We start from the raw sequence: 16,182 nt of genomic DNA on the forward strand, positions 1-16,182 counted from the left end.
TTTTGGGAAATCTGAGCACAGTATGTGACATTGTCAAAGTCACTTCTGAAACTCAATAAGATCAGTGCAGAAAATGAATCAGAATTGGAGTTTGTAAAAGTGAAGTGTGTAGTTTTTAAACCTTGTAGCACCAATTGGGTATGCAAAAATAATAACAACCGCTCTGGCATTGATCAGAAGAATGGGTAGTACAACCCTGTTTTCATTGAGATAAATGGGAACGCTAATGGATACTGCAGGATCTCTGCATGCCTATTAGACTCACTTGGTCACTCTGTCCATCCACATTAAGTTAGGATTGGAGAATGTATTACCACAATTGACTGAAATAAACTAGGCTAGGGGCAAGATTTTTCTAACACTGGACTGAATTAAGTTAAGTGCAAGCCTTCACCAAAACTTTGTAAAACTGTGCATGCCAGCTCCTAACATGAGATTTTCACGTCTGGTATTAATAACGCCATCATTTGCATCCTCTGTGACTAAAGACTTTTCCTTGCACGAGAGGGCTAGCTTCAAAAATCGACCACAGAAACACAATTAAACATTCATTTGCGGTTTGCTCGATATTTGATGTTAGTAGTAAACGAAGAAAGGTATTTAGAAAGAAGCATTTTGCGTTGTTGGTTAGAAGTCAGCGCGACTGACATTGCAGAAGACCGGATCCTCTCAGCGGGCGCGAGCGTCTCTCTCACTCAACCAAAAGTTTTTGAATGGTTGCACAAAGACTGATGTCAGCCACATACGGGTATGTATTTTTTCGGCATATTGTCTAAAAACAGCCTCATTCAAGAGTATCGTATTTTTAGACATGGTTTGTTTGCAATGCCATGCGGAAACAAAGGTATGTTATATACAATGCGCATTCATTAATGGGCATCTGAATGAGGGTTGTTTGAGGCGACAAAAGCGTCATTGTGTCACCAGCAGGTCGTCTCAATAAGTTACATCCTCCACGGCTCATCTTTCCTACACTGTGAAATGGAAACCACACAATATAGCTTAACTTAACACACAGCATTTTGTTATAAGCCTGTGTTATTTTCCAAGACGTTAAATGGGATATACTATCGTTGAGACTGTAGGCTATAAAATACACATTTTCCATTGCTGTCATGAATTCATAGTGGGTTTAAACTTTTTTTTCAGTTTTTGATTGTCTAAATTACACTTGCCTGTATAAAGATAAACACTAAACGGAGAAGCCCTAATTAAAAATAAGAAGAGATTGGAAAAGAGAGATAGTACGTTAAAGCATATTTCACTTTCGCAACGAATATAGCCTACCCGATGCGCTACTAGTAAAAACTGATGAATCTAATTCGTGGCCAATATTTATTCTTCATATCCACCGATAGGGGTCAGTATGTCCCATACAATAAACTTCACTGGAGCGCAACTACACAGATCATAATCCAGTCACTTCGCTATTATAGTATTGGAGATACACTGTATCAAGTAAATAGAGAAAAACAATATTAAGGGAATATCAGACATCAATCTACTTTTCTTTAAATGGTTATGCAATATTAATAAAAAGAGAACCAGCGGACATATTTATAAAACAAAAAGTAAAAAAAAACTTTAACATTTCCTATTTTTAGTTTTTTGCTTGTTTGCATTTGATTGTTTTGTCAAATAAACACATTAAGGTAATTCTTATTGAATACAACATTTAGTAGTAGACTAAAACAAGATAGTAATATAGAGACAGATTATAATATATAGAGAAAACAACTTTTTACTCTCTCTCTCTCGCTTTCTTCCTTGCTTCCTCTATTCACTGTCTAATCTCATAGTGTATCCTGTAGCTCTTTCCGTCCAGTCTAAAGTGATCTAATGTTGTTAAATTTTTCAAAGTATGTCTGGGACACAACTGTACACATTTTTGGGGGGGAAGACAGACCTTGTGAATGCTTCCCTTTAAATGATCTGTTCACTTTATATTTAATATGTGTTTGCTGTCTCTGTGAACGTGAGAATGGATAGATAACTGGGATGTGAATTATTTATAGTATATAGTGTTGTTGTAATTAGACAAACAAGTCTCTAATTTCAACATAATAGAAGCCTTGAGCACAGAAAGCCCACACGGCTTTCATTGCTACTAGTCAATGTATTTTTTCAGTCAGTCAAGCTCGCTTTGTTAAACATGGGAGTGAACATTTTGCTTCATTTTATTGCCAGGAAAAATAACAATAAATAAATAAAATAAAAATAAGATGCACCCTGGGACGAAAAAGTCCAGACAATGTGGCTCACATGTTGCATTTCTGTGGTCTACTGTGTTTTTTTTGTTGTTGTTGTATAAAGTAGATGGAGATTTGACATTTGTCTGGGTGAGAGAGCAGAGGCCAAAGGGACTAACCACAGAAACACACCACAAAGACAGTTGCAAACACACACACACATGCTCCAGAAGATTATGAGCACTAATCTCACTTTATGGCACGCTGCCTCAGGTCGAACACTCACACATTTACTTTCTCTCTGATCTCTTTTACTGTTGTTCACTCTCTCTCTCTCTCTCTCTCTCTCTCTCTCTCTCTCTCTCTCTCTCTCTCACACGCACACACACACTCACAGAGGGCAGGAAGTTGGCCAGGCATCAGATCACTGTCAGTTCAATAGAAGAGAGTGAATTAAATTAAGATGAGAATTCTTTGAGTGTAATGTGAACGGCCATACAACACACTTATAAATTGCACTCTATGCTTTTGTGTTATACAGTGGCCCCAAAAAGAATGAAAGTAACATGTGACTTAAAGATATACTCCACCAAAAAAAAAATCTGTCATCATTTACTCACCGCCAAGTTCACACCTCTATAAATTTCTTTGTTCTGAGAAACACAATGACAGATATTTGGAAAAATGTTAGCAACTGACATTTCTGGGACATCATTGACTACCATAGCAGGAAAAATGATTGTATAATTTTTTTTGTTCCGTTAAACACAAAATGAGATATTTTGAAGAATTTAGTAATGCAAATAGTTCTAGGGCACCTTTGACATTTTTCCTACTATGGTCCCAATAGTATCGTAGTCAATGATGTATCCCTTTAAAGGACGAGTTCACCTCAAAATCAAAATTGTGTCATCATTTACTCACCCTCATGTAATTCCAAACCTGTATGACTTTTCTTCAGCAGTACACAAAAGAAGTTAAAGGTTTATATATATACATATTATACCGTATTATGTGGTCTTTGTGGTATTAGCAGCAAAGCAATGATTGGCAGGGTGATGTTTGCTGTGTGTTCTCACAATAACAAGAGAGGTATTAAACAGAATGATTTGTGGTTCTTAGATGTTGTACCTCTGAAGTGGTTTTAAAGAGGATTTGCCTCTTGTGTCAGACAAGTGATTCCAACATTTTTTCTCTTACCCTCAGACTATAAAAAAGGCATCAACACAAACGCCTGAAACTTCAAGAGCATCCCAGATTCCAGACCACAACACAGCAGGATTGTGAGTTCACACACACAGCAGTAATGCTGACATAAATGAGACTTAAGCAGTGTATAGCTTATATGATAGCCAGAACAGGCATCTGTCTTTCCACAAACATGACTTCAAGGGATAGTTCATGCATTATAGAAAACTATAAAACAGTATTCTCATCATCAGATGTTAGGCAGAATGTGACTGGAAGCCCCAATCCTCCTTCAGTTTTATTATGTGGAAAAAACAATATGTTTCTGAATTTCTGTTCTGTGTTCTACAGAAAACAAAAATAGTTTTGGAATGTCGTGAGTAAATGATGAAAGAATTTTCTTTTTGGGCAGGGTCGGCGCTAAAATTCAAGGGACCCGGGACTGTCTTTGTTTTTGAGTGAACAAAGTTAGCTTAAAGCTGCTTCTGCTTACCAGCTATACATTAAAGATTGACAAACCCCTAGCGCACTCATGCTAGAACTATTAATGATTCAGAACACATCACACAAGCCCACACACAACTTTCAAACGCAATAATCAGAAACAGTCTTTTCTCACAAAAACACATAGGGGCATAAGCACATATATACACAGATCAGACCTCTTCTTGCATACTCTTAATGTGAATCAGCAATGATGAATGTAACCACAAGACCATTAAAAGTGAAAGTGTGAACAAACATCCTAATACATTAATCATGAAAATAAGAATGAATCATGTATCATGAAATGTATTCATTGTTTTGAATTTATTCATGGAATAGAAATTTAAGCATTTGGTAATGTTCAATAATTAACTATTACCGCATATATCAGCTAATGTTGTCTAAAAACAATTTTTATGGGAACACTTGACAATAAGGTTGTGTGTGTTTACATTAGTAAATAAGACAACATGAACTAACAATGAACAATATAGTTTTTTCATGTTTTATTAATTAGTATTAATTAATGCCAATACAGATATTCATGTTAGTTCATTATTCATGTTTGCATTAACTAATGTTTACAGATACAACTTTTGATTAATCGATTCCAAAATAAATGTTTGTGTTTATATAATAGATGTGTGGTATGTATATGTATATAACATGTGTATAACAAATATTACATGAATATACATTTTTATTTAAATATAATGTTAATTATCTATACATATGTATTACTTATATTTCTTAAATACATGTTTGTGTTACATATACATATACACGCAACACACACACATATATTATATAAACACAAACATCAATCGATTTGACAGCAGTATTAAAAATAAATTACCCTAATGGTAAAGTGATAAGATTTTTAATTTTCTAATTAATCTACTTATGAATATTTTCAAATTTCCATTAAGTGAGATCTTATTATTGGTTTGTATTTGTTTATATATAATATCATGCATAAAAAGTTTATGTAAAGGAGTTTTTTCACTTTTTTCTTGTACTTGTGAAGATGTGACTGAGCCCTATAACTCTCAGCATCTTCATTAGACCGTCTCTCCTCTGCAGCGGAGCTCACTGTAAAGACAGCCTGGCGAACCGTTTACACAGCGCTAATGTGCATGAAATAGAGGATTAGGTTTCGAGGTAGGAGGGGAACGGTCGGACATCTTAGGACCCAGTGGCTGCTGTGCCGTGTCCACGTCCCTCATGGGAAGGCTTATCCTAATCGCCCCACTGTCTCAGCAGGCCCCCCAAGGCCCCTACACAACACCCAGGGGCCCCAAGTCTTTAATAAAACAGGGTTATGAATGTATTTGTCTTAATGCTCCAATACTGGTGTATGTGGGTGGCAGATATGAGGGCAGAGGAAAAGGTGGGATGGGGGGAGTGGTGCCGCCTTTGAATGGCAAAACTGTGTCCAGTTTAACGGAGCCACTTTAAGCCGATTTTTTCGGGTCACATTGGCACCAATGGGGGATTAACTTTGTTCACATCAACGCCCGATTGAGATCTTAGCCTTGTTTCACCTTACATCTCGCGCTATGGAGAAAAAGGGTCCACAGTTGCCCAATTTGTACCAACCACGGAGAGGAATGAATGGGCCATCCTACGAAGGACAAAAAGAAAAATTTGCTCAGTTTTGCTGTTGTTTTTTTCTAGTTCAGTCCCTGTCCCCCAGAATTAGGGTTTTTCCCACAAGGGATCAAACAGATGATGAATGGTCGTGTCTTCTGACTCTTTTCTCTTCCTTGCGCTGTCCATCAAAGGAGAGGAGCTTTTCTCACAGGCCATGTGGGAGAGCGTTGAGGGCTCTGCCTGAGTGTGGTTGGAACAAACAGGTGGTACAGTATTATTGAAAGTGTTTGTATGTGATTGTTAACGTATAGGCACAGCAAACAGGTGTGAGTCTGACGGTCTTTATGTGAGCCAATAACATTAATGGCTCATCAATTACTTTCCCACAGTGACACAGCTTCTGCCCTGAAGCACTTTACAATGAATTGACAGCATAAAGCATTTTAATTAGTAAAAGACAATTCATCATAAAAGCCACACTCTAAAAAAAAGCCGTAAAAATAGGGCACAATATACTGTATTAATATGAAGGAATTTTCCGTGTTCATTTTTACAGTTGTTTTACCTGTATTTTACATTTTGCACTGCATTCATTTGCATTGCAGCATTAATGGAAATGTCCGTAAAATAAAGGAAAATGTACTGGTAATTTTCTGCCAGTACTTTATCTGTTTTTTAACAGGATTTTTTTTTACAGTGCATTGCTCTTCTAGGAAGCACAATGTGCTTTTTCTTAAGCATCAATAAGGGTTACGGGTGGGCCAGTTGAGACGTTTTGCTAAAATACGCCTGAAAAAAGTCTGCAGTATTATAAGCCTTACATTGTCTGATTAGTTTTAAGGGATAGTTCACCCAAAAATGAAAAATCTGCCTGTATGAACACAAAAGAAGGTATTTTGAAGAATGTTGGTAACTGAACAACGGCGGTACCCATTGACTTGCATTTCTGTGAATAAAATAGAAATGATTGGGTACCGTCGTCATTCGGTTTATCAGTATTCTTTAAATTATCCTTCATTTTCAACAGTATCTCATACAGACTCAGATTTAAAAAGATACTTGAAGGAATAGTAATAATAATTTACTCACCTTCATGTCACCTCAGATTCTTGCATGTCCCTGGATGAAATATCACACAGTATAGACGGTTTCATCTTAACAACATAAACAAGTGTTACTGCACCTGGGCACTTTTGTGACCCCAACTGAACTTCCGGAACACATTCACAAACAATAGAGTGCCCGTAGATTATTTATGATAACAATCAAAAGAAACCGAGAAGAACCGTTACTTGACTAAACTTGTCTCTCCAATATTTTGAATTTAGACTCCGATACCAAGCTGGTTTGTTTAAATGGGACCAAACTACAGGACCCATTCAACAAATTTGTTTTTTAATAAAATGAACATACAACTAAATTCAACAATTTGTTTATTTAATACAATTATTATACAGTAAAATAATAATATAAATTAATATTAAAACAAATTAAATAAGCTATAAATGGTTATTATTAGACACTAGCCAAACACAAACCGGAAGTTAACAGCATTCCTGTGGCTCAGTGGTTAGAGCATGGCGCTAGCAATGCCAAGGTCATGGGTTCGATCCCAAGGGATTGCACATAGTCAGAAACAAAAAAAAGTATAATACAATCCAATGTACAGTAAGTTGCTTATATAAAGTATATATAACTGGGGGTCAGACACACGCCTGTCAGATGAAACGGTCTATATATTATATACAGTATACAATTATCCACAAGACCAACAAGAACCAACGTGATTTGAAGTTGTCATCATTTTTTTCGTTATCACCTGGATGTGGTTGTTTTGGTTTCAATATTGCTAAATAGGTTTAAAAGATATATCATTTTCTATCACCAACCTATCATTTCACATCAGAAGACATATATAAACCCACTGGAGTCATTTGGATTACTGTAATAATGGATATAAAGTTTGGGAGTTTTTACATTTAGAACATGTATTTTATAATTTTAATATAAAATTATGTATTTGCATTTAGCTGGAGAAAGCAAGTCATATACATCTAAGATGGAAGGGGGTCTTTATTTCACCTTTAGCAAACACCTTTCCCATGGGATTAAAGAGCCACCTCGGAGCAGTATGACTGTCCTATGGAATAGTGTGATTGTGCAGTGCCTTTCGTAGACTGGACAAACCTCTGAGAAGATCCCAGCTATCTCAAGTTTAATTGTGTATGGAGGTTAGTATCGTATTTACCATTTTCTCCTGGCTTATTCTCCATGTGTTATTATCCATAATAATGAGTAAACAAGCTCTCTGGAAGCTGCGTAATTAATGCTGGCCCTGTCTGCTCTCTGGGTCTCTCTCTCTCTAATCTAGTTTTCTAACACCCTCATTACAAACATAAAAGTGCATGCACACACATACAAACAAGCATGGCATTGGAAAGGAGTAGGAGAAATCGTATCAGATTGAAAAATGTTTACTCAGAGAGTAGCCTACCAAGCAAAGTAAACAACAAAGGTCAGGAATATTTACACATATGCGGTTTATATTGGGTCCCAGTTTATTTCTGATAATTTTTTTAATACTTTTTGCCTTAAAGTCAGAGTTTGTAAATGAAAAAGGGTAAATCGAAACAAATGCTAAATGTATGGACCAAAGAGTTTCCAAAGTTTGTTTTTCAAGCATTTGGTATTTTTTGTACCAGGTTGCAAAAGATATGACATGATGATGACTAAAAAAGTGTTTAGAGATGAATATGCATGAATCAGCACTCTGTATTCACAAATGCCCTCTAGACAAAGTCATTTCAATGATTAGCAGCTGTAAAAAACTGTCTCGCAGTAACTGTGCTCTAGTTTTGGGGTTCACTGTGGAGGTCATGTATGGTCCCGCTGATCTGGTAACATTTATACAGGGGCAGTGACCAAACCCTTTAGGCGCACACCTGAACACACAATCAAACAGGACGAGCATGGATCTGCAGGGGAGAAAAACAGGGGGCAACAAAAGAATATCATCATAAGTACATACAAAGTCAGACGGATGTCATGACCTTTGACTTTTGAGGTTCAGAACCCACAAACCCGCATTGGGTGTTGGCAGCTCGGTTTCCTGCCAACTCCTGATTTAACTACTTCCTGATTGGTGAATCCAGCAGAATGACAACTAGATTAGAATCATCTCCACGGCTGGGCAGAAAAGAACACAGTGTTTGTGGGAACTAAAAAGAGAAAGAGAGATATGGAAAGGAAAGGAAGTAAGAGACAGAAACATGTAGAGAAAATACATAAGAATTGATGTATATTATTCATTATGTCACAGTTATGAAAACCGGAAAACCATTGAGGTCGCCTTTCACACCATCTCTGGAACCACACAATTACAGAGTGACTGACAATCGAAAGAGCAAACAAGGAGAACACAGATATGTGTGAACAGGATGTCTGTAAAAAGTGCCTAAAAAACGAATATGCCGTTATATAAAAAATGTTCCTGTAACTAAATTGGTAGAGCTTTTGCTGCACAAAGGTTGTTGGTTCAACTACCAGGGAACACGCACACTGATAAAAAATATATATACTTTAAATGCACAAGTCATTTTCGTTAAAACATATGCCAAAATGCATTAAAAGATGGCACATTGCTTTGTGCAGTACTTGTTTTTGTTGTGACCTGGGAAAAGTCTGTTTTGTAATGTGAGTCATATTAAAATATACAAAAAAATGGTGCAATTTTGTATTCTAGAAAGATGTTTAAAAATGTGTATTGGTTTACGTCAGTTTTGTTTTAACATGTTCTATTTTTCCTTTTTGCAGTCAGTCGAGTTGACAGGTCTCCAGGGTATTTCCACTGGCACGAGCGAGGTGAATGACAGTCTTTGCAAGTCCACCTGTGAGTGTTTCTGAAGAGAGAATGGATGAGGGGTGGGTGGTCACTGCACTACTCGGTTTGTGTAGATGAGCGCTTGTGTGCGTCTTGGCGAGCCAGCTCCCATGCTTGGTAAAAATCACCAAATTTTTCACTTGAGTGGCTCTCTTTGGGCAGCCCCCTCCCAGCGACCCCTTCAGAGTAAAATTCCTCTAGTGAGTGTTAGGACTGCACTCACATTGCCCCCCCCACTCCCCCTGCACACACCAAGGAGCATTGAAAATGCATTAACACCAAATCAATGGAAAACAGGGGAAAAAAGGCAAAAAGAGAGAGGAGGAAAAAAATCTCCTTAGCAACATAATCTAGATGGCCTCATGAAAGGAGAGGGGTAAGTGAAAAGGGGGCAAGAAGGAGGGAAACGTGGAACGAGAAAGGGGGTGGCTGAGCATTTAGTGCAGAATAAGAGACTGAACGCTGAGAGGTCTTGGACACAGACAGCTACAAAATAGAGAATTAACACAAGAGAAACTGTTCCCATTTACCACCAGGGCAAAAGCGACTATATTAACACCCTCCCATTAGGGGGCGGGGGTGGTGTAGACCTCTGAAACTCTCTAGTAATGCCCCTTGGGAACTGAGAAAGTCAAGAATAATTGATCTTTGGTAATAATTGATAAATATATATTTGAACAAAAAGTATTATTATGGGCAAAAAATATAATTTTGTTGAATTTTGCATTTTCAGTTACATTTGATTCAACATGTTGCTGCATTATGTCATCTAAAGGTTTTAAAAGCAGTTTTTACCTTTGAAGGTATGTTGTTACTTCTAAACCCACCAGTGGTTTAACCCTTATCCACGTTTCTATATGAATGTACTCTTAATATGTTATATCACTTATGCAAAGAAAATATATTTCCAAATGAAGAGTTAATTTGCAAAAACATATAGCTCAGTTTTTAAACATTTTCAAAAATCATGTTTTTCTATTGTGCATTTCAATTAATATCAATCAAACTGCAGTTGGGTTGTTTTCATTAAGTAATAATAACTAAAACAATATAGCTAACTAACTCAATAAAACACAATAAAAACATGATGACATGAAAAACATACATTTTGAAAATAAAAAAAATGTTTTTTATCTGTTTTAGCAAATAAACACTTCAGATATTAAAAGACAGTATACTAAAACATGTAATATGTATTTAAAATATGGTATTATACATTGTAATTATATTACAATATATTGAACAATACATGAGGAATTGCTGCTTTTCATATTAAAAAATATAAGCACTTGGTTCTAACATGGAAATGTATTATTATTTAATATATTGCCTTATTTTTTTCAGTGTATTCTTATATATTTTTGTTTTGAAGAGATGTCTGAATGGCCGGCAAAAGTGGTAATGTACCTCTGAATATTTTACCTTTTCACAATACATAGTTTTGGATTAAAAATTATTATGGATTGATTGGAATAATTCATCTAGTCGGCATGTCACTCAAAGACAAGACAGTAAGTGAGAGACCTAAGGCAGGTGCATTATTTTGAATGGGGTCGACAATAAAGAACTATATTCTCTGTGGAAAGAAAAGTAAGGATATGTTCTTCAAATGTGAGAATTCCCGATTCCGTTAGTTTGGTGTAGGACACTGGTTACCATTCTCTATGTAAATGACCTTTAACCTCTACTACATGATCAGGTCAATGGTGGGAGGGTTAGACTTAATTAGGAGGTCATTAAAACCTGCCCCCTGCAAGCCATCAGCTTTATAACTGCCCACACACATACCCACAGCTGACCCACTGCTGTATGAGGCAGAAGAATATGAATATCAGAATATCAGAATATCAGAGCTTTGGTCAGGAAATGTGCTGGAGTCTGTGTATTTGTTCAGCTCCACTGCGTCAGTATAGTCCAGACATGCCATAATAACAATTAGTGAACCCTTATAAATCAATTAGTGAATATAACTTGATGACTAAAGTAATTTAAATGAATTTTTTTTATTTATTAATGAAGTAACTTTGTCATTGATTGTTGGCGAATCATGGTATCATGCAAACCAGTTGGACATGCAAAATGTCCAACTGGAATAATTTTTACAAGAGACTGACACATATTTTCCTGCTGGAGTGTTTGGGCCATTATTTTCCTAGCTGCATTAAATTGCTGTATAAAAATGACTCCCATGCTCTTCTGACAAGTTTATAGAAAGTAAAGAAATGAAATACGAAAGTTTTGAATACAGGTTGGTGTGTTGAAGGTTGCATTGCTTTCTCGGCTAGATATCTAAGTACACTGTAAAAAATGACACAGCTATTTACTTTAAAAAATTAAGGTAACAGTATTACACAAAATATTTTTAAGTACTTTAAAGCATATTTTTAACGCAATATTCCACGAATAAATCAAGCAAAATTACCTAAAATATTTAAGCACGTCACATGATAAACTTTAAAAAATCAAGAAGAAATACTAATTTGAGCATTGGAGATAACTTCTTGATCTTTTTTAACTTCAGTTTAACATTTATTATTGTTTATAACATATATGATGTACAAGTAAGCTGAGAGTAGACTCAGTACTGACATTAGCAGCATTACTGTTCACTGTGTGAAAAAACAAACAGCTTGAGCTCTCCCACAACCTAAGCACAAGCACCACTCTTCTGAAAGATGGTAACCACAAAACTCAGAAATACAAACAGAATATCTTCTAAATCTTAAAGACAACTGAACAATAAACACGATCAAGTCTTTCGTTTTATTCTAAAGCACATACAATAGCACTTTTTCACAAAAATGACTCTCCTAATGCTGTCGCACGCAGAGCATGCTGGGAACTCTAAATTCACTGCTCAGTTAGGGAAATTAACTTAAATAATTCATGTAGTTCCACCACAAAATAATTAAATAAAGATCCTTTATACAATTTTAAGTGGGTTGAACATGATAAAATTAAGTTGAATTCACTCAATTATTTGTGCATTTAGAATTCCAAGATATTTCTATAATTTTAACTTACATTTTGGTTAAAAAAACAAGGACACAATTGTATTAAGTCAAGTTTACTCAATTAATTTCATGAAATCTACTACGACACAGAATCATTTTTTACAGTGTAGACTTAAAAAAACACTTACTTTTTAGGGAATAGTAATACATTCCCATTAATTTTTATTAGCGATGCACCGATATGTAAATTTTGGCCGATAACGATAAACGATAATTCTTGAACATTGGAAGCCGATAACCGATATATTGGCTGATATACAGCACCTAAATATTCATTTAACATTTTCTGAGACTGATCATTCTATTTTTCTCCTGAAAATCATGTACCAAGCCTACTTTACACTAATTAAAGATTCTTTAACTTTTAAACTTTTCTGGTATAATGTCTATCTAATAAACAAATTAAAGATGTTCTTCCAGAGCAACCCAGAAAGGTGTTTGCAATAGCCACAAGTCCAACAGGTCTCAAGACAGCAGTCAGACAGCAGTCTGATTCAAACAATATGTGTTTGTTCCTATGAATTACAAATTCATAAATATCTACATACTACATCAACAATGTTTGCTGTAAGTGAATGATCACGACAGAAAGACATTACTGTACCGGATTTTGAGCAGTGTGCAGCTGAAGTGGTTCACCCAGAGGAAATGATTAATAATTTATCGGCTAAAATATATTGGCCTAAGTTTGATTATCGACCGATACCGATAACATTAAAAATGACCATTTATCGGCCGATACCGATATGGCCGATAATTTATCGTGCATCCCCATTTTGGTTCACAGGAAAAGCTGCGATCAGATGCATTTCCCGGCATCCCTCTTGTCAAACAGTAGTCTGCTCCTAAGAGGGCCTATTTAAAGACGGAAAGATTAAGATAAAACAAGAGAGGCTGAATGAGAAAGAGGGAATAAGTGAGAGCCGACAGCTCTAACTACGGAGGCATTAACAAAGACGGTACAAAGGCAAAAGGACAGAGAGAAAGAGTGAGAGAAAGGCCAGAGGTTAGCCGAGACAGAGAGAGATGGAAAAACAGCAAGAGAGACAAGGCGTAAAAGAAGGAGAAAGGAGGGCGATATAAAGAGCAACTGATGTAGATAAACAGTGAAGAAAAGGAGAGAAAGAGAGATTAATAAAGAGGGAGAAGTGGAGAAAAATAGAAACTAAAGGAGAAAGCAGGGCCTCCAGTGACTCTCTTTGTCCCAATCGGCGATTTCACACCGACACAAAGGGCTCGGTGGACGTTTCATCCTTTTATTAACGTTTCTCTGGCGTTTATTCAGCGTTATTCTGTGACGTTATGAAGTCAGTCCCATTCAGGTCACATTATAAATCACCTCCGTCACTGCAGAGCGTGGCCAATCGGCCAATTACGCAGTGTGGCCGCCCCTGAACACGCAGGACAATGGCATCACAAGGCCAATAAACAAGCCTCTAATAGGACGGCGGGGAAAACGCGCCCAAAACAGGCCCCAACCGCCCGCCGCACGCACGTATTCCATCATCCCCATGCCCTCACATTTCCTCCTGCTAATGCTAGCACACACACACACAGATGCAGAGGGAGAGAGAGGGCCGAAGGGTATGAGTGGCACAGAGAGAGAAAAATGACCTGGAGCTAGTGCGCTGTGCAAACCCCCCCGTGGCCCTTTTCATGCTGGAGGCCAGAACAAAAGCATACTGTTGCCATACTGTGACGTTCACGCTAGCCAGTTAGCACAGCTGCAAGAGCTCACCTTAACGCTAGCAACTATTGTTGGCCCGTTTTAGAGCCCCTTCCATCCATCTTCTGGACTGGATGAGACAAATACAGACGTGGAGAGAGCGGCCGGGTGATGCAGCTGCAAAGTGAATGCAGGGGGAAGGTGAAAAGGGGAAAACTGGAGAGTAGAGAGACAGAGAGAGAGTGAATCTAAATCTGAGAGCGAGAGAGAGGTGTCAATGTAACAGACCCAAGGGTGGTCCCACCCACTCGCTTACATGGCAGCTGCCTGGCAGTTAAACAGTAACCAAAGAGAGAGAAACTATGGAAGAGTTTCTGTGTGATGGTGCAATATGTACAGTATGTTTGCAAGATTTTTTTGTTTATTTTTGTGTAAACTGTTTTTATTTTTCATGTTTGTTCACTAGGAATCAAACCCACAACGTTTGCGCTGTTATGCTGTTGATGTGGTAGTTTTGCTGAGTAAACACTTAAATAGAACCTTATTTGTTAAGGATCTCATTTCAGCTATTGAATTTATTACGCTGCTGGATAATATATTTTCCTTCATATTCCGGTAACATTGTTTTGTTAATTAGATTAAGCCATCTTAGTTGATTGAATTTTTTTTACACTTTACAATTAGAGGTTTTGTTAATATAATGCATTATAATTTTTTATTTTTTTCGCTACTTTTAATCGGACGAATGCTCCTGGCCTGAAGTTAACTTCCGGTCGGTATTTGTTTATCGGTCTTGGGTGCGTTTCCCAAAAGCATCGTTAGCCAACTATATGACGCAAGATAATGACGCAAGATCCGTCATTCAGCATAGTTCAACGATTCAAGTGCTGCAACGATCAATCGCAAGCAGCATCGCAAAGTTGCGTGGTTGGAACTACAGGTCTAGAGCTTTGGTTAGAAGCATAGTTCCTTATTATTATGACATGTACAATTACATTCATCATGCTTTTGAGCACAGTAAGCATGCAGCATGCAGTGCATTCTATATCCATCATTCAAAATATATACAAATTAAATTTTACACAGTTTGTCAAGAAAATAGAAGGACTGTTTTTTTTAAAAGTGCGCATGTGCATGAACCTACTGCTCTAGGACCTTGGGGAATACCTGGGCGGAGTGAAGTAGGAGGACATTTTGGAATAAATTAAATATTGTGAAATAAAACAACAGAGAACAAAAATAGGAAAACAAAAAGTAGTCTTTAAATGCAATGTACGTTATTTGCAGCAAGAATTGGACATTAATTCGATCTGAACGTTTTTATTAGTAGACATTATTACTCCACCACATGTGTGACGTCATAAACTATTGCTGAACCAACTTGGTTCAAACGACAGAGTTACTACGTTTCAGGAAACAGTTGTAACTACATCGTTAATTTTCCCAAGGATGCATCGTACTATGGTGGTTAAGCAGCGACTTATGTCGTTGTTCGGGAAACTCCCCCCAGTGGGTAATAATATAACTATTTATATTTTATTTATATTAATATTAATTTGTTTTGATATTTTGGCATAATAATTGTATTAAATAAGCAGTTTGAATATTTTTATATGTTAATTTGATTAAATAAACAATTTGTTGAATAGGTAATTTTGTTGAATTTAGGTTTAACCATGTAATGGTTCTTCTACTGGTAACCCAAAATAATACTGGCTAGACATACTTTTAACTTGCTAATGTAATTTATTTTGTTTGTTTTCAAAGAAAATCTACAGGGACTTTATTCGTTGCGGATGTGCAACATTTGAGCCTCAAAAGGGAAGCGAAGAAACTGTCTATACAATGTGTTGTCTAAATTGTCAAACACTTTTTAATACCTTTTTGGTTAGATTTGCAAAACCCAGAGACAAACATAAAGGGTGACTAGTAATAACAATAATGATTTATGGCAAAAATTAAAAATATCTAAATATAAAAACACAAGGTTTCAGTAGGACAGTAGCGATAATTAATCTTTGTTAATGTAAGTTAATGTCAATTCAGTTGTTTATGTTAGTTCATTGTGCATTGACTAATGTTAACAGTTACAACTTTTACTTTCAAATTGTATTAACAAATGCTGAAATTAACATGTAATTACACAAATCAACTGTACAAGTATTA

General features: G+C 36.5%; 1 long non-coding RNA gene across 1 annotated transcript; it reads left to right on the plus strand.

Moving 5' to 3' along the window:
- The first annotated feature begins 3,400 nt into the window (after window positions 1–3,400).
- On the plus strand, window positions 3,401–9,887 carry LOC130566325 (uncharacterized). The gene is made up of 3 exons (XR_008964453.1): window positions 3,401–3,472; window positions 7,545–7,687; window positions 9,270–9,887. It is a non-coding gene; the product is annotated as an uncharacterized LOC130566325 (long non-coding RNA).
- The last annotated feature ends 6,295 nt before the right edge of the window (window positions 9,888–16,182 follow it).

The sequence above is a fragment of the Triplophysa rosa genome, linkage group LG15 (genome assembly GCF_024868665.1).
Source record: "Triplophysa rosa linkage group LG15, Trosa_1v2, whole genome shotgun sequence".
NCBI lineage: Eukaryota > Metazoa > Chordata > Actinopteri > Cypriniformes > Nemacheilidae > Triplophysa > Triplophysa rosa.